Below are 20,222 nucleotides of genomic sequence, written 5' to 3'. Positions count from 1 at the left end.
CCACACATCTGAAGTTGGTTTCTGCTGTTTTTTGTTCATGATTCTTATTTTCTTGTGTCCTTGATTATCTTTAACTGGACATTGGTTGGTGTCTCTCAATATTTATGTGTCAGGATTCCCCCACAGTCTGAGACAACAGAAACTCCCTCCAGTGAGAATTTGCTTTTCTTTTGTCTGGGGCTTAAGGGCATTCGGAGTCTAGTATCTGATGGCCAAAAACTATATTTATGACTTGAAGTTTTTGTGGACAGCTAAGCGATGTGAATTTGGGCTGCAATTCCCTGCATGGGTCAACCTGTGGATGAAACTTCCTTATCAAGTTTTCTACTCTTTTTTTTTTTCCTGTTCTTTTTTGAGTCAAGGCAAGCATCACTACACGCTCTTGGAGGTAAAAGTGGCGGCAGGTTTACTGCTGTTCTTTTGTCACAGTTTAATGTGGCCAGGGTCTCCTACTGGATTCCTCACCTTTGGCTTTCAAAATGAAATTCTGATTCTGCAACTTGATGTTTTGCAGAAAAAGTGCCCTGTTTACCCCCCTTGATTCCTCTTAAATTTTCACCTGATTCTGGGGCACCTGGGTGGCTCAGTCGGTTGGGCAACTGACTCTTGATTTCCGTTCAGGTCATGATCGCAGGGTCCTGAGATGTAGCTCAGCATTGGGCTCTGTGCTCAGCAGGAGTCCGTTAGAGATTCTTTCTCCCTCTCTCTGCCCCTTCCCCACCATGCTTTCTGTCTCTCAAATAGATAAATAAATAAATTTTTTTAAAGAATGTATTTAGTTATTTGAGAGAGAGAGCAGAGTGAGAGAGAGAGAGAGAGAGAGCACGAGTGGGGGGAGAGGGAAGAGGGAAAGGGAGAAGCAGATGCCCCATGGAGCAGGGAGCCTGACCTGGCCCCTGATCCTAGGACCCTGATATCATGACCAGAGCCGAAGGCAGACACCCAACCGACTAAGCCACCCAGGTGCCCCAATAAATAAATCTTTTTTTTTTTTTTTAAGATTTTGTTTATTGGGGAGCCTTGGTGGCTTAGTCGTTAAGCATCTGCCTTCGGCTCTGGTCATGATCCCAGGGTCCTGTGATCCAGCCCTGCATCAGGCTCCTTGCTCAGTGGGGAGTCTGCTTCCGCCTCTCCCACTCCCACTGCTTGTGTTCCCTCTCTTGCTATCTCTTTTTCTGTCAAATAAATAAATAAAATCTTTTTTTTTTAATCTTTTTTTTTTTAAAGATCTTTTTTAAAAAGAGATTTTATTTATTTATTTGACAGACCGAGATCACAAGTAGGCAGAGAGGCAGGCAGAAAGGGGGGAAGCAGGCTCCCTGCCGAGCAGAGAGCCCAACGCGGGGCTCGATCCCGGGACCCTGAGATCATGACCTGAGCCGAAGGCAGAGGCCCAACCTACTGAGCCACCCAGGTGCCCCAATAAATAAATAAAATCTTAAAAAAAAAGATTTTATTTATTTATTTGAGAGACAGAGTAAGAGAGATATATAACACCAGCAGGATAAGGGGCAGAGGGAGAAGCAGACTCTCTGCTGAGCAGGAAGCCCGATGCCCACTGGATCCCAGGACTCCAGAATCATAACCCCAGCTGAAGGCAGGCACCCAACCAACAGAGCCACCCAGGTGCTCCCCAATAAATTAGTCTTAAAAAACCTTTTTTCACCCGATTCTTATAATCCTGTCAGCTTTTTAATTTTTTTAAAGTTTCATTTATTTAAGTAATCCCTACACCCAATGTGGGACTCAAACTCATTACCTTGAGATCAAGAGTCGAAAGCTCTTCCAAATGAGACAGCCAGGCACCCCAGCATTTTGCTGTTTTTACAAAGTTTTTTGTTTCTTTTTATGAATTTAAAAAAATTTATTTATTTATTTATTTGGGAGAGAAGGCATGAGGGGGATGGGAGCTGGGGGAGGGTCAGAGGGAGAGGACGAAGCAGACTCCTTGGTCAGCAGGGAAGCAGATTTGGGGCTGTATCCCAAGACTCTGGGATGAGGACCTGAGCGGAAGGCAGACGTTTAACCTTAACCAAATGAGCCACCCAGGCGACCCTGTCTTTATGAAGTTTTAAAAACAATATTTTACTTAGAATTTGTAGTTGTTTTCATAAGGAGAATTATTCCAAATAATATTGACTACCACTGCAGAAACTAGAAGTCCTTTTTCCTTATTTTCCAAATTTACTCAGGAAAGGTAAAAAATTATCTTCAAATTTATAAACAAACGTTATTGTTTGTTTTTTTAAGATTTTATTTATTAATTTGACAGACAGAGATCACAAGTAGGCAGAGAGGCAGGCAGAGAGAGAGGAGGAAGCAGGCTCCCTGCTGAGCGGAGAGACTTATGCGGGGCTTGATCCCAGGACCTGAGATCATGACCTGAGCCAAAGGCAGAGGCTTTAACCCACTGAGCCACCCAGGCGCCCCTATTTACTTATTTTTAAAGATTTTATTTATTTTTTTGGAAGGGGGACAGAGAGCAGGACCGGAAGGGAAGGGCAGAGGGAGAGGCAGACTCCCCACTGAGCAGCGAGCCTGATGTGGGACTCCATCTCCAGATTCTGGGATCATGACCTGAGAAGGCAGAGGCTTAACCAACTGAGCCACCCAGGCGCCCCATTTTCTTTTTTTAAAGACCGAGTTTATATTGCTTCTTGTCTAGCTTCTTTTTCTCCCATCCTCTTAAGTTTAGATGAATACAAATATCCCTGTTATTAATTTATTCACTCAGGGCTTCAAGCCCACCCTTTTCCCCCCCCACTTGGTAAAACTGGAGGGGGTCCCTGCAAACCACCTTTTGTCCTTTGGCAGCGGGCTCTAGGCTCGGCTCTGTCGATAGGGGGCGCCGAAGGACTTTTCTGCTTCCTGTTTGCGTATTTGTTTCTCCTTCGCAGCGCCGTGATAGGCTTGCCCCGCTCCCAGCGCAACCGGTCCCCGCAGGGTTCGCTGTGTCGTGGGCTGCTCCGATCGGTTCTGCGGAGCTGGCTTCTTCCTCACTCTTGCGGTGGATGGTGTGTGTTCGTGCAGCAGCGGCACCCACTCTGCAGAGGTCTGAATCTTAGCTCTGCGGGGGTGGGGGTTGGGGGACTCCTGGAATTTTCCGAGGGACTTCTTTGTTCCCTTTTCCCCTCAGCCCTGCTCTTCCCGCAGTGGTTATTTCTGTTACACCTTTGAGGTCTCTGCATTTCAGTAGTTAACCACCGTTTGCTTAGTTAACAATTCTTATATTCAGTTTTCACTGTTGGTATCACTGGTGTGGTTCCTGTTTCCTGCCCAGACCCAGAATCTGCTTTTGATCTAACCTCCTCTTTCTTTGTATCTCTCCCTTATAAATCTACCCCAAAGCCATGACTTTGAAATTCATGTCTGCATTTGTACCTTTCTCTAAGATCCCAGCTTGGCATGACCAGTTGTAAGCTGGCTCTGATTTTCCTCCACCACCCTCTCCTGCTCTGATACTGTGATTGATAGTAAGAAATACATACTTGGTCTTCATGGATCCTGGCACCAAGCTCCTAAAGCCCTTGGAATTTCCTGTGATAAGAGCCCTAAAGGTATCTTTAGTTATGTTAATGAGTTGCTTTGGGAAAGCCCTTAGGTAACTGGAATGGGGGCTGGTTGCCAGGGGAACCAACCTGTGATTACAGGGTTGGAACTTGTAATACACCGCCCCCTCCCAAACCTCGGGGAGGGGAGACCCAGGGAGCTGGAGGTTGAATCAGTTGTGATGACCAAGCGTAGGTAATGAATCCTCCATAAAAACCAAAGGGTGGGGGCACCTGGGTGGCTTGGTTGGTTAAGCCTCTGCCTTTTGCTCAGGTCATGATTCCGGGGTCCTGGGATCAAGCCCCTGCTTGGGGCTCTCTGCTCAGCGGGAGCCTGCTTTCTCCCTCTGCCTGCTGCTCTCCCTGCATGTGCACGCGCGCTCTCTCTCTCTCTCTAATAAAATCTTAAAAAAAAAAACCCAGCAACCCCAAAGTATCAGGGTTCAGAGATCTTCCAGTTTTGTGGACACGTGGAGGTGCGGAAATAGTGGTGCCCTGCAGAGGGCAGGGGAGCTCCGTGCCCTTTCCCCGCGTCTTGCCTCCATTGGGCTGTTCCCAACGTATATCCTTTTATAATACCCCCGGCTCTCTAGTGCGTAAAATGTTTCCTGAGTTCTGTGAGCCTCTGTAGCAAATTAATTGTACCAAGGAGGGGATCCTGGGAAACTGATTTATAGGCAGTTGGTCAGAAGTACAGGTAACGATCTGAATTTGCAGTTGGCATCCTGAATGGCAGATGGTCGTTGGAACCACCAGTTTGTGGCCGGTCGGGTCAGAAGCGCAGGTGGTAATCTGGGTTTTCGAGTGGCATGGGAAGTGCGGGGAATGGGCATTCCTGTAGGACGGAACCCGTTCACCTGTGGAATCAATGCTACATCCAGGTACATCGTGTCAGGATCGAGTTAAATTGTAGGATACCCAGCTGGAGTCCACACCATTTGTGGGTGTGGGAGGGGGGGCGGGGAATCTACCCACAAACATTGAAATTGATTACCAGAACCCTAATCATCTGAATTCCTTATTTCTGTCAAATATACAGTACTGGTTTGCAAGTCACAAACCTAAGTCATTGGGCGCCTGGGTGGCTCAGTGGGTCAAGCCGCTGCCTTCGGCTCGGGTCATGATCTCAGGGTCCTGGGATCGAGCCCCGCATCGGGCTCTCTGCTCAGCGGGGAGCCTGCTTCCCTCTCTCTCTGTCTGCCTCTCTGCCTACTTGTGATCTCTGTCAAATAAATAAAATCTTTAAAAAAAAAACAAAAAAACAAACCTAAGTCATCTATGAGTATTGAAACCAAAGAAGAGGGAAGTCTCAGTTATGGCAACCTATCCTTTAATTCTGTCTCCTCTAGTACTCTTGTAACTGTCCCTCCCTTTCCCTTCCCATTGTGACCGTTTTAAGTTGGCTGTTCATTACAGATCTCCAGTATATAAACTCGACACATACTCCAGATACTGGAAAAGAGCAGCTCTAATCCCATCATTCTTAAAAGCCTATAGTGGCTCCCCGTTTTCTAGTGAGTAACATCCAAACTCCATTGCCTGTCATTCAAGGTCCTCCACAAAATGGAATCAGCCTGCTTTTACCAGATCGCTCTGCTCTATGCTCTTGGCTGCAGCCAAATGGAATGATTTGCTGTTTCCTAAGCATCTCACCAATTTCTTCACTTTCAAGCTTTTGCCTGAAAAAGCCCTTTGGAGCTTCCCCATGAAGTCTTCCCCAGTGCATCCTTTTGTCTGGAAAGAAATCCCTCTCTTCCTTTGCTTAACTCTCTGTGAACTCTTGACCTATACCTGTTTCAGCATTTGGAGTCATAGCGCAGTATTCAGTGGGGACAGGGGCAGCTGTACCTGGGAGGCGGGGCCTGGAGCTGACCCCTCCCTAGCAGTGGGACCACAGCTGGGGGGAGTTGGAATGACTGGAGGGTGGACATATGCAGGGGCTTGAGGTCTAAGAACAGTTACGGTTGAGTCGGACAGAAACGGGGCACCGGGGACCCAGGATGAATAGGAGGCATCCTCAGTAAGTCATAGTAATCCCAGGGAGTGCACACAGGTAGCATCAGAGAATGTCATCAGGAAGAACTAACAAGCCTCCGTCTAGTAGCTGCCCTTCTGGGACAGTTCGGGGGCAGTTCTCCAGTTCAAGGAACCCTAAACCAAAGAAAAGACATTATACTGTGAAAGTTACTAGAATCGGAAATGAGGGCAGAGGCCAAGGTAGAGTCCATTGATAAGGCCTGGAGCCTCCAGTAGCCGACTGAGATGTTAAGCAAGTTTCCAGAACAGGAACCTGGGTGTAGTGAAAATGTCAGAATCCTGTACATAAGAATTAAGGCTCCACGGCAGAAGCAAATGAAGAGGAAAGTCCCCTGGGTGCTTATGTCCAGGCTTCCTGGGGCCAGAGTCTGGTAATTTCTTCCTGCCTTAAGTCAGATTCATCCTGGGATCAGAATCAAGGTTGGTTTTATAGGTGTGGGCAAGACTTGACACATTCTTTTCTCTCTTATAATTACTTCTGCTATATATATTTACCTCCTGCATTGATCTGCATGTTCTGAGGCCAGGGTTTCCTCTGGTTCTCTGTAGGAGAACCATTTACCTAATTTCTGCATTTACCTAATTCTGCGCATTGCACATAGTGAAAGGGGCTGGCAAATATTTGTTGAGCGAGGAAAGGAATAGACCTGGATCTCTGGACTGGAGAGATGGGGAATGGGGGTGTGGTTGTTGGGGGATGAAGAAGGAGCTGCGGATTCAAAGCGTATAGTCCTTGGGCGCCTGGCCGTCTCAGTCCGTAGAGCTTGTGACTGTTGATCCCGGGGTCGTGAGCTCAAGCTCCCCTTTTGAAGGTAGAATTAAAATAAAATGACATGACATGACATGAAGAAAAAAAGCAAAGAGCATAGTCCTGGTCCCAAAGACATGCACAGACATTGAGATGAGATGAGGAACCCGAGCCAGGAAAGTGAGAGAGGTGCCAGGCTAGAGGAGGGTAAGCTGTGTTGAGGGGTTAGAAACCCTACTCTGGCAAAATGGGGAGAGAAGGGGACTTGTGAGGGGTCGCCCTGGGTAGCTATGTGTGTGACGGAGATTATGTATATAGAGGTTTTTATATATGTGTGTGTACACACACACACACACACACACACACACACACACACGGAGTGAGAGAGATGTGAGAAAGTGGCTATGAGTGAAAACTTACTAAATATGTAAGTTAGAAGATAGTTACATGCGCAGCACAGTGATTATTTACCTTAGGAAAAGATCTGTTATAAGGCTGCTATTAAAAACAAAAACAGGGGCGCCTGGCTGGCTCAGTTGGTTAAGCATCTTCCTTGGGCTTAGGTCATGATCCCGAGGTCCGGGGATCAAGTTTCTCATGGCTCCCCGCTCTGTGCGGAGTCTGCTTGGCCCTCTGTCTGCCACTCTCCCTGATTGTGTTCTCTCTCTCTCAAATAAATACAGTGTTTAAGAACAACAACAACAAAAGGCAAGGTCTAGTAAGACATTTGAAATTTGATTTCAATTCCAGTGGCCAAAAAAAAAAAAAAATTGTGTACGGTTTTTCAGAAATACACCCACAGTTTCAATGTGTTCTTATTTTCCCATTTTCTTTAATTATAAAATATTTGACATGTAATATGTTCTCAGTGGACTTTTGGCACACAGATTTGGATTAATTACAGTCCTTGGTTGAAGACAACTCTCATCATTGGTCCATTCATAAGCCTTTCCAACTATGTCTTTCTGTCTATCTATGGATTTATCCCTCCGGCTATCTAATTAAAATTACAGATAAATAGGGGCTCCTCGTTGGCTCGGTCTGTGGAGCACGAAACCCTTGATCTCAGGGTCTTAAGTTCAAGCCCTACTTTGGGCATAGAGCTTTATACTGAAGAAAAAATTATAAGCAGATAAGCACCAGTGAACCTACCACGCACTGTGAAAGCTACAACTTAGTCAACAATGTTCATCCAACTGCAAGGTCTTCAACCATTTTATCACTCTGCTCCTGAGCTGAGGTAACCATCTGAATTCTATGTTAAACATTCTCTTGCTTTCCTTGACCTATCTATATTCAGACCTAAAAGTCCATCTTTTTTTTCTTTTTAAAGATTTTATTTATTTATTTGACAGACAGAGATCACAAGTAGGCAGAGAGGCAGGCAGAGAGAGAGAGGAGGAAGCAGGCTCCCCGCTGAGCAGAGAGCCCGATGCGGGGCTCGATCCCAGGACCCTGAGATCATGACCTGAGCTGAAGGCAGAGGCTTAACCCACTGAGCCACCCAGGCGCCCCCTAAAAGTCCATCTTTAATTTTAGTTGTTTTTAACTTCTTAGTTAAGTTTTTTTTTTACTTTTTTTTATTTTTAGGTAATCTTTATACCCAACGTGAGGCTTGAACTCATGACCCTGAAACCAAGAGTCACATGCTCTTCTGATTGAGCCAACTGGGAGCTCCAGTTGTTTTTAACTTTTAAGATTTTTATTTATTTATTTGTCATAGAGAGAGCACAAGCAGGCAGAGTGGCAGGCAGAGGCAGAGAGAGAAGCAGGCTCCCTGCTGGACAAGGAGCCCAAAGTGGGACTCAAACCCAGGACCCTGGGATCATGACCTGAGCTGAAGGCAGCGGCTTAACCGACTGAGCCACCCAGGCATCCCAAGGTTGTTTTTAACTTTTAAAAAGAATATTGAGTTGTATGGAGTATTTGCGGACTTGATATCTTAGTATTATGTTGCTCAGACTTGTCCTTGTGAGTATGTATTGCTGTAGTTTATTTTGACGGGGTATAATAATCCATTGTATGAATATGCTATGGTTGGTCGGTCCCCTCTTCTGTCAATGAATATTTAGGTTGTTTTTGAATTTTTGCTATTGTGAACAATGCCACTGTGATCATATGTGTACATGTCTCCTAAGATAGAGGAGTTTCTCTGTGATATATTTAGGAGTAGAATTACTGGATCATAGAGAATGTGACTGTTCAATTTTGTGATATAAGGTCAAACTATTTCCCAAGATGGTTATATTAATATGCTTCTTACAGTAATATATAAAGGATTCTCTTGATCTATATCCTTTTTGGTAGTTGGTATTGCCAGACTTTTAAAATTTTTGCCAACTAATGGGTGTAAAGTAGCATCACATTGTGGTTTGATTTGAATTTCCCTGATCATTAATGGTGTTTAGTATCTATTAACACGTCCAATGGGCATATGTGTTTTCTCTTCCGCAAAGTGTCTGTTTATGCCTGTCTTAGTCCCTTCTGGCTGCTATAACAGAATACCATAGACTGGGTGGCTTATAAACAACAGAAATGTATTTCTCATGGTTCTGGAGGCTGAGAAGTCCAAGATCAAGGTGCTGGCAGATTTGATGTCTGGTGAGAGTCTACTTCATGTTTTGTATATGACCATCTTCTCATTGTGGATGGAAAGGGAGTTCTCTGGGATCTTTTTTTATGAAGTCACCAATATCATTCATGAGGGCTCCACCCTCATGACCTAATCACCTCCCAAAGGCTCTATATCCTTATACCATCACATTGAGGGTTACAATTTCAACATTCGAATTTTGGGGGGACACAGACATTTAGTCCGTAACAATGAATTTTGTCCATTTTCTGTTGGGTTGCTTGTGTTGTTCTTAGTCATTTGTAGGGGTTCTTTATATATTCTTGTTGTCTTAATTGCAAATATTTTCTGCCAGTTTGTAATTCAGGAGGAGGACTATATCTGGGCTTGCTGGTCTATTCTAGTACCATATCATTGTCCTAATTACTATAACTTCATAATTAGTCCTGAGATCTGGGAGACCAATCTGTTCTACTTCAGAAGTATTCTGGCTATTTTTGGTTCCTTCTTTTTAAAGCTGTAAAGCCGTTGTTCTCATCTGGGAGTGATATTATCACCCCCTCCCCCTGAGACATTGGCAGTGTCTGTAGTCATTTTTGATTGTCCAACCTGGGGTGGGGGACAGATTTGTCTGGGCATAGCTAGGTAGAGGCCAGGGATGCTGTAAGACATCCTACAATGCAACAGTACAACTCCCCAGCACAAAGAATTATTTGGCCCCATTGTCAACACTGTCAAGGGTAAGAAACCCTGATACAAAGTTTAGAATCAGCTTATCAGGAAAGGAACCCTCTGGAATTTTTTTTTTTTTTAAGATTTATTTATTTGAGAGAGTGAGAGAGCAAGTGGGGTGGTGGTGGGGGGAAGGCAGAGGGAGAGGGAAAGAGAGTCTCCGGCGGACTCCCTACTGAGCACGGTGCCGATGTGGGCCTCAACCTCACCACCGCCCACCCGCTACCAGATCATGACCCGAACAGAAACCAAGAGTCCAGAAACCAAGAGCCGGATGCCCAACCAACTGCACCACCCAGGTGCCCCCTGCCCCTACTGGATTTTTGATTGGAATTGCACTGAATCTACACATACTGAGTATGTGAATCATTTCTAAGTGTGTTTCCTTTTTTCCAAGAACCAACTTTCAGCTTTGTTAGTCTGTTCTATCCTTGTTTTTGATTTCATTGATATTCATTCTCACTTGCTTTTATTTTTTCTTCTGCTTTCCTTGGATTTATTCTTTCTGTTTTCAACTTCTTAAGTTGGATAATTAATTAATTTTAAGTCTTTCCTGTTTTCTACCCTAGGCATCTAGGGCTATAAAAGTTGTTATAGAGCATAACAATAAAATTAATATCTGGGAATCAACTACCTATCTTTTATTTTCTGATTCTGAACACTTCCTTTTCATCTTTTCCTTATTAATAGCATATTTTGCCACTTCTCTTTTTGTTACCCATTCCTTATCTTTACAGGACTGTTATTTCTTTGTAGGTGGTCTTTTGTCTGGGGGTTTCTTTTTTTCCCCCCCCAAGGATCTTAGAGAGAGAGAACACGTGCATGTGTGAGGGGGAGGAGCAGAGGGAGAGGGAGAGAGAGAAAAATCTCAAGCAGACCCCACACTGAGAGTGGAGCCTAATGCAGGGCTCAGCCCCATGACCCCAGACCATGATCTGAAGTGAAATCAAAAATCGGATGCCCAACCGACTGAGCCACCCAGGCACCCCTTGTCTGAGAGTTTCTTTCTTTCTTTTTTTAAAGATTTTATTTATTTATTTGACAGAGATCTCAAGTAGGCAGAATGGCAGGCGGGGGGGGGGGCCGTAGCAGGCTCCCTGCTGAGCAGAGAGCCCGATGGGCTGGATCCCAGGACCCTGGGATCATGACCTGAGCCAAAGGCAGAGGCTTTAACCCACTGAGCCACCCAGGTTCCCCTGTCTGAGGGTTTCTTATCTGCTTGCTGTTACCGTTAAAATACTGTGACTTTGTCATATCTGGGTCTCATTATTGGTTACAGTCAACAAGTATGTATTGTATGGTAGGAGTTATAGGGCTCAAAAAAATTAAAAACCTCATTTTTACCCTCAAGGAGGTAATAATTTTATTCAGAAAGCTGAGACTTAAAAAAATAGATGACAAAACCAGAAAAGTGCCATCTAGAATTCTAATTATGTAAGCTAGAAATTGGCAAAATTCTCAGCCAAAACCTCACATCAATACTTCTTGTTTTGATTCATGGAATGTAGAATAAGGAGATCTTTAGCTGAGTTTCTAAGATGCACAGACTGTTAGATTTACTTATAATGTCATTTCACTTTTCCTCTGTTTAAAAATCTAATATTCAATTTTAAGACCAGAAGCAGTTTTGAGATGAAATCATTTATAGCAGTGGTACTTAACTTTGGCTGCCCATCAGAATCCTGGGAGTTTTAAATACATATCAGTGCCCAATTCCAGGGTAATGAGAATCACCTAGAGTGCTTGTTTAACATAGAGATTTCCATACACCTGCTCTGAGAGTCAAATTTAGTAGGTTGGGGGCAAGGCCCTGGACTATGAATGATTAGTGAGTGCTCTAGGTGATTCTTGGGATCAAGCCAGTTTGAACTGACTTTTTTTTTTTTTTTAAGATTTTATTTATTTATTTGAAAGATAGAGATCACAAGTAGGCAGAGAGACAGGCAGAGGGAGAGGAAGGGAAGCAGGCTCCCTGCTGAGCAGAGAGCCCGATGTGGGGCTTGATCCTAGGACCCTGGGCTCATGACCTGAACTGAAGGCATAGGCTTTAACCCACTGAGCCACCCAGGCACCCCATGGAAAACACTGATTTAGACCAGTGCTTCTCAAACTTTCATATGCACATGAATTGTCTGGGCCTCTTGTTAAAATGAAGATTCTGATCAAGTGGGTTTGTGGGGGGCATGAGAGTCTATGTTTTGAGCAAACACTTGGATGTTGCTGAAGCTGCTAGCCCACCCTTTGAGTAGTGAGGATTTCAAACAATTTTGTTCGGTATGACTTTCTTTGAGATAGAAATGTTCCACAATGTCCAATACCACAGCCACTAGGCACATAGAATTGTACATCACCGAAATGAGACTAATAGGACTAAGGGACTGAATTTTAAATTATTTTATTTCATTTTAATTCATTGAAATTGAAATTGAAATAGCTACGTGTGGCTAGTGGCTACCATTCTGGCCAGGTTTAGAACAAACATTCTTCAGGGGAAATTGGTGAAAGAAGTCTAGAATCATTTCAGGTTAGTAAAGTTAGGCTTGTTAGTCAAAACTTTGATTTAGAAATCAGTATTCTCATATAGTAAAAACTGTGGGTGTATATTATTCCTGGAAGCCTCAATAGGCATGTTTCTTTATAGTGCACTTTCTAGGAATTTTCTATTTATCTCAGCCTTTGCAATTTGGCTAGTAAAATTTGTTTCTAAAATTTGTTTCCCATTTACAAAGTCTTCCAGAGTCATCAACATTTAAGAAAGAGCATTAGGATAACTCATTTATTGAAATAGCTGTTGAGAAAAGTCCCCCTAAAATCATCCTGAATGTCTGATTCAGAACTAGTAAAACATATTTGGGACTGTTGGCAACTCTGTTTACCAAGGATTTAAAATACTTAAGGCTGTTCACACCAAAAAACATTTGCAGTCATTTCCTTAGAGAGACCGCCAGAAAGCTGGCCCATCCTGCGCTGCCAAAATGTTTTATGAAAATTTAGAGCTCGCCTGTTATTTGTGGAAACTGTGCTAGCAAATGGATAGACGACAAGGACCTGATTGTTCCTGACACTAAACCTTTTTTTTTTTTTTTGACACTAAACCTTTAATGTGTCGTGTCGTGCTTTGGAAGCTTGCGGACTTAGGCTTGGTATATTTTTTCCCCCTTTTCCTAGCTGACACTATGTAATAAAAAAGGTTTGGCACACTGGGTTTACACAAAGCATCTGAACAAAACCACAGCTTTCCATCTTCTTTTCTTAGGCACCTGGATTGAGGTCCCTGGCACTAGAGGGGAGAAGAGAGGCCATTGAGAGCACCATGCCATTCAAGATCTGCTGGACCCCAGGCTTTAGACCATGTGGTTGATTGACACCCTCCCCCTAGATGCCTAGAGGCAAGGTTTGGAAAGACGGCGTGCTGAGAATGTGTGAAGAAGAGTTTGGTGGAAATTTCCAGAAGCCAGGAGCTAAAGAACTTCTTTAAGAAAAGGAGGAAAATGTTCTCTAAGTGAATTTCACGTTAGCTTGTCTAATTTCACTGTGTCCTATATTGAAAGTTTGGTAGGATTTTACATGAAGGGTTATTTTTATTCATTTACATACACATGTAAGGGTCCATTTGCTCAACAAATGAATACCCATTGGTGCCTGTAATCAATGTGTTAACCTCCCTGATAGCCCTTAACCCTGAGATCGCTTGTTTGTCTGTGGACTGTATGCTTCTAGCACAGGACCTGGCATGTAGTAGGCTCAGTAAATACTTCTGGCCCGAATGAGAAATGAACGTGCAAGGTGTTGTGTAGCTGCATTACGATGCCAGATACTGGCTTTAGGCAGGTTGTCTGGACCAGCCTGAGAGGGGTTATGGCTGGCTGGTGGGGTGGTTTTCCACTCACCGTACAGTCCAGTGCACTTTAAATTAATCACAGTCCCAGAAAGGGGCAGAGCCAAATGTAATCCAGATCGCCCGACTCCCCATGCTTTCTCTTTTATTCTCTGTTCAGAAACTGTTTACGTTGGAAACAGAGGTACTACTATAAAACATGTATGGAATAATTTGAATTGTGGTTGTATCTTTCTGAATTCAAGCCTTTGAATGCCACAGTGCCCAAAGCATTGCCTTTTATTCTTTCCATCTCCATGTTCATGAACTTGACATTACTGTTGGCTCTCCATTTAAAAAAATCTTGACCAGAGGCTGTAGGTTCTAAAGTGTTCTTAATTTACCCTATTATTTCAAAGAAGTAATTTAAAATATTTTAAAAGAGTAAGCCTTTCTTTTCGAGTTTCTCTGTTGTGTTTTGTTTCGTTTTTTCATGGGTTTAGACCAGTGTTTCTCCATCTTTTGTTTTCTTTTTCTTTTTATTGAGGTGTAATTGACATGTGATGTTATATTAGTTTCAGGTGTACAACATAATGATTCAATGTTTTTATATATTGCAAAATGATCGCCACAATAAGTCTAGTTAACCTCCATCACCACATACAGCTATAAAATGTTTTTTTTCTTGTGATACAAACTTTAAGATCCGCTCTCTTAGCAACTTTCAAATATGCAATATAGTATTAGTAACCAGAGTCAGTACACTGTACATCATGTCTCCAAGACTTGTTTATCTTAGAACTGGAAGTTTGCACCTTTTGACCACCTTGACCCATTTCAGCCTCCTGGCTCCCTGCTCCACAGCCACCGATGTGTTCTGTTTATGAGTTTGGTTTTCCTAATGTGTGTTTTTCAATGAAGCAGTGTTGATTCCACATTTACGCCTTTCGAGTTACTTAAAAAATATGTTTGCTTCTTCTGGCTGCCTCTTTTGGGCATGGTCTTTTCTCTGGAGGTTTTTCTTTATTTTGCCTAAACCCTTCCGAGTTAATGTCAGCCTTAAATATCTGCTTTGCGCAACCCTTGATGAACTAACAGCGGGCCTTTGCAAACTTTAACCTTTATCAAAACCCCCTAGAGGACTTGCTAAAACTCGGATTGCTAGCCCCCACTTCAGTGACATTTCTGGTTTAATGCATCTGGGGTGAGGCCTGAGACTTGGCCGGCCTGCCTTTCTTTCTTTCTTTCTTTCCCTCTCTTTCTTTCTTTCTTTTTTAAAGTTTTATTTATTTATTTGAGAGAGAGTGCGCATGAGCAGAGAGATGGGCAGAGGCAGAGGAAGAAGCAGACTCCCCACTGAACAGGGAGCCCCACGTGGGCTTCAATCCCAGGACCCTGAGATCATGACCCGAATCAAAGGCAGATGCCCAACTGACTAAGCCACCCAGGTGCCCCAGAGACTTGGCATTTCTGACAAATTTCCAGATGAAGCAGATACTGCTGGTCTGAGGACCACACTTGGAGAACTGCTGACTTAGAAGATTGAGGCACTGCATATCAACATTTGCTGATACCATAAAATGAGAGACAACCAGGCATTATGTGCCTCCTGATGGAAGAACATAGTATGTACCACCCAGGAAGCAATCTTGCAGGGGGAAAAAAAAAAAATAGAACTTGAATCTTACCAAGCTCTAAATTACCAATCTATAGGAAATACAAGGGACAGAGTAACACATCAAACTATGGGGATACAATTAGCAAAGTCTAGACCATGGGAAACCGATTCTTCAACTAATAAATTGCAAGGAAAAAAGAGAGATGGACGAGGAGAGACCCCAAACGTATATCATTCAATTGCAGTGTGTGGGCCTTATTTGCATCTTTTTATTTTTTAAACCTAAGGTGTAAAAAGATACATTATATTTTACCCGACAACTGAAAATTTGAATCGTGAATGGCTATTTGATGATGTTAAGAAATTCTTTATAATTATGTGCTGAAATATAATTATTTTTAATTATGGTATTGTGGTAGAGAGGATAGTGCCTTTCCACTACATCCTAATCCCTGGAACCTGTGAATATGTGGCAAAAGGGATGTTGCAGATATGATTATGGATCTTGAATGGGGAAATTCTTTGGATTACCAGCTGTGTCCAGTACAATCCCAGGGTCCTTATGAAGGAAAGAGGGGTTAGGAGAGTCCACGTCAGAGCAGATGGGACAACTAAAGCGAAGGTCAGAGTGAGAGAGAGGGAGATTGGAAGATGCTACACTTCTGGCTTTGAAGATGGAGGAAGCAGCCACAAGCCAAAGAATGCAGGTGGTGTCTAAAGCTAGAAAAGGCAAGGAAACTTACTCTCCTCTAGAGCTTCTGAGAGGAACACAGCCCTTCCTACCCATTTTGGACTTCTGACCTCTGGAACTATAATATCATAAACTTCTGGGGGTTTTCTTTGTTTTGTTTAAAGATTTGATTTTGGGGGTATCGGGGTGGCTCAGTTGGTCGAGCTGCTGACTCTTGATTTCGGCTCCGGTCATGATCTCCATCCTCCTGCACTCAGCGAGGAGTCAGCTTGAGGATTTCTCTCTCTCTCTCTTTCTGCCCCTCCCACTGCTCGCTCAAGCATTCTCAAATAAATAAATCTGAAAAGGTTTTAGGGCATCTGGGTGGCTCTGTCGGTTAAGCATCTGCCTTCGGCTCAAGTCGTGATCCCAGGGTCCTCTGCTGCCCCTCCCCACTGCTTGCATGCTCGCACACACTCTCTCTCTCAAATAAATAAAATCTTCTTTTTTTAAAAAAAATATTTTATTTATTTATTTGACAGACAGAGATCACAAGTAGGCAGAGAGGCAGGCAGAGGGAGAGAGACAGAGGAGGAAGCAGGCTCCCTGCGGAGCAGAGAGCCCGATGCTGGACTCGATCCCAGGACCCTGAGTAAATAAAATCTTTCTTAAAAAATCTGGTTTAAAAAAAGATTTTACTTTTTAAAAAGTTTAGAAAAATGTTATTTATTCATTTGACGGAGAGAGAGAGAGCACAAGTGGGGTAGTGGGAGAGGGAGAAGCAGGCTCTCCATGGAGCAGGAAGCCCGTTGCAGGCCCAATCCCAGGACCCTTAAGTGACTGAGCCACCCAGGTGCTCCAAAAAGATTTTATTTTATTTAATTACTTTTTTAATTTCTTTTTCTTTTAAATTTTTTTTTTTAATCCAAAAAGATTTTAAATAATCTCTACACCTAACGGGGCCTTGAACTCACAATCCCCAGATCAGGAGTGATAGGCTCCAGCGACTGAGCCAGCCAGGCACCTCCAAACTTCTGTTGTTTCAATCTGATAAGTCTGTGGTAATTTGTTATAGCAGCAATAGAACAGTAATACGGTTACATATAGAGAGTCCACTTTTACTACTTAAAAAAAAATTTTTTTTTTTGAAAGAGAGTGTGTGTGCACACACGCATGAGCAGGGGGCGGGGGAAGAGAGGGAGAGAGAATCCTAAGCAGACTCCACGCTCAGATTGGACCGTGTGGGGTCCAATCTCATGACCTGAGCTGAAACCCAGAGTCAGATGCTTAACTGATCAAGACATCCAGCTGCCCCTAAGGAGTCATCTTTTAGTGATACACAACTAAATGTTTACAGTATCAATGATACAATGTCTAGAATATTTTTCAAAATACTAGGGGTCAGGGTAGATTACAGAGAGGTTTGGTTGAGGCAGGATTGGCCATAATTGTGGGCTCTGAGTGATGGGTGCATAGGGTCCATTATACTATCCTACTTTTGTGCATTTAATGTATTTATTTTTAAAATATTTTATTTATTTATTTTAGAGGGAGTAAAGGAGGGCGAGTGAGGGGAGGGGCAGAGGGAGAGGGAGAGAGAGAATCTCAAGTAGGCTCCATGCCCGGTGTGGACAGAGCCCGACACAGGGCTCGATCTCATGACCCTGAGCTGCAATCAAGAGTCGGTCACTTAACTGACTGAGCCACCCAGGTGCCCCTTTATTTTTAGATTTTTATATTTAAGTAATCTCGGGGCTCAAACTCACAAACCCGAGATCAAGAATTGCATGCTTCACTGACTGAGTCAGCCAGGTATGCGTACTTTTGTGTATTTAAAAAATTAAACACACATACACACATAAGAAAAAAAAATAGATGAGTCTATAAGTATTATGACTTAAAAGACTAAGAAGACTTAGGTTGGTGAAATGCAAGCTGTACTAGGAGTGGTAACATAGCCAGAGTGAAAGTATTATCAGGACCAGTAGTGGGAGGGGCCATTTATCAGGGTGGCACTGAGACTGAAGAGGACCAAAGGAGACCAGCCCTGGAAAGACAGGGGATGGAAGGGGAACGAATGGTGTGAGACCCCCGGGAAGTGGAAGAGGTAGACCAGCGAAGATAGCAGTATGCCCAGAAGAACGAAAGAGTGAATTGAGCCGGTCAGGGAGCAAAGGCACCGCATACTTCACAGGGCAAAAAAATGCTGTGTGCTCCTAGGCTCCCAGTCACCTTGGCCTTCAAGTGTAGGCAGATGACCACTTCTATCCATCATTTTTCCGGTGCTCTTGAATTCATACTCACCTAATTGTACTCTTCTTTTTGTCAGATACTGTTGCCTCCTATATCCATTATTATCTATGTTAGTTTGCCTTTCAACATTTCCAATCAATTTCGCCTGGTCGTTTGCTTTAGTTTTCAGTTGTGTGTTTTTGGCAAGGCAGGGGCAAGCAACAAACAAAAGCCAATTGCCCAAATCTATGGAATGCATGGAGTGCAAAGGGGTCTCCCAACTACCATGTTTTTTTTCCTGTTTTTTTTTTTTTTTTTTTTTTTTTTTAACAAATCTGTATTTAGACAGCGGACCCAAAAGAGAAGGGTCAGTAGTTTACCTAGACAGTACCTGGCACAGGTATGAGGTGAAACCTGCCCTTGGCTTCGAACAAAGCAAAGCTTTCACTGTCAGAATAATAAGGTTTAATATAATTGGAGGCCAAATAACTGCCTTAAAGAGAATTCATCATAAGAAGGAGGAGAAAATAATTGTAAGACAAATTACAGTAGCTTTAATAAAAAACAGCTTGTGGAAAAGAGGGGACAGCGAGATCGTCTGCAAGACTCGGTAAGTATGAGGGTGGTGCTTCAACAACAGGGCTGAATCTTGGAGACGTGCTGTGAAGTGAAAGAAGCTAGACACCAAAGAGGATGTACTGTGTAAATCCATTGACAAGATAGCCAAGAACAGGCAAAACTAATCTATAATAACAGAAGCCAGAATAATGATTACTTGGTTGGCAGGGGCGGGGGGTGGGGGTGGGGGGAGCGGGGGTTGTTCTTGATGGGGAGGAGTCATAAGATTTTCTGGGGTGCTGAAAATTATACCTTGATGTCTGTGAATGCATTAGTGCATAACTGTGTACAACTTAATTGAGTTGTACATTTATGATTTGTGCACTTTATTGCATGTAGGTTAAAGTTCAGTTGAAAAAAAAAAGTCCAGGACAATACCATACTTCTTTTTTTAATTAAAAACATTTTTTAAAGATTTTATTTATTGGAGAGAGAGAGTGCACATGCACAGAGAGCATGAGCGGGGGAGGGGCGTGGTGGGGGTAGGGGCAGAGGGAAAGGGAGAAGCAGACCCCCCGTCGAGCAGGGAGCCAGACATGGGCCTGGATACCAGGGCCCTGGGATCATGATGGGAGCTGAAGGCAGACGCTTAACTGACTGAGCCCCCCAGGCGCCCTGCTAGCGGATTGGTTGGAGTGCCCTTAGGAGGTTGTCAGTCCAGCTGGCTCAGTGCTTGCTCTGGTCCTCATCCGCCTCCCTCTGACCATCAAACCCTAACCGCTCTGACTGTTCCCAGCCTCTGCCCACTGCAGCCCAGGATCTCCAGGTCGACGACCAGTGGCCCGCTACCACTTGCCGCATCTCAGGCTGGTCTCAGGCTGCAGAGGTGCGACTTCCGTTGGGAGAGGTGAGCAGAACGCTCCCACGTTGCCGCAGCAGCTGGAGGAGTTAGTTACAAGGATGTGCAACCCTCTACCACTTTTCTTTTCTTTTCTTTTAATATTTTATTTATTCATTTGACAGAGAGAGAGAGAGAGATCACAAGTAGGCAGAGCAGCAGGCAGAATGAGAGGGGGAAGCGGGCTCCCTGCTGAGCAGAGAGCCCAATGCGGGACTCGATCCCAGGACCCTGAGATCACGACCTGAGCTGAAGGCAGAGGCTTAACCCACTGAGCCACCCAGGCGCCCCCTCTACCACTTTTCTTAAAGGTGCCCTGTCATTCACTGACAGGGTTCAAACATGTTAGCCTGGCCCTCAGCGTCCTCTCGAAACGGACTCCTTATTCTGTTTGGCACAATGAACCTTTCACTGTTCAAACACCAGGCAAGAACTTCATTACCTTGCACACATGCTGTCCCCTGTGACCTTCCACGTCTCTTTGGCACACTTTTCATTTTCCCCTTTTCAGTTCAAACGTCACCTTTTACCCTCTTAAGAAATAGGCACGTAGGGAACTAATAATTGTGGGGTGAATCAATAGGCAGCTTTTAGGTGCTTTTCATACATTTCCTTCTCTCACCTGTTCACTCTAAGACAGTATCTCCAGTTCATTTTATCACTCTCATTTCACAGTATTGTAGTGACTTGATTCCATGTAACAGGTTGTGAAACCTGTAGTTGCCATACACAGTGCCTTAAAAAAAAGATTGTATTTATTTTTTATCTGAGAGAGAGAGAGATCGAGAGAAC

The 20,222-nt window shown here is 43.7% G+C and overlaps 1 pseudogene across 1 annotated transcript in view; it reads left to right on the top strand.

Moving 5' to 3' along the window:
- Positions 1-20,222, top strand: part of LOC308336999 (elongation factor 1-alpha 1-like) — a 73,623-nt pseudogene that overhangs the window by 48,627 nt on the left and 4,774 nt on the right. The window contains exon 4 of the transcript in view: positions 19,329-19,439. The product of the transcript in view is annotated as an elongation factor 1-alpha 1-like (transcript). The remainder of the gene's footprint in view (positions 1-19,328; positions 19,440-20,222) is intronic.

The sequence above is a fragment of the Martes martes genome (assembly GCF_963455335.1).
Source record: "Martes martes genome assembly, chromosome: X".
NCBI classification, from domain to species: Eukaryota; Metazoa; Chordata; class Mammalia; order Carnivora; family Mustelidae; genus Martes; species Martes martes.
Note: the sequence above shows the minus strand (reverse complement) of the source record. Positions and strands in the feature narration are given on the sequence as shown.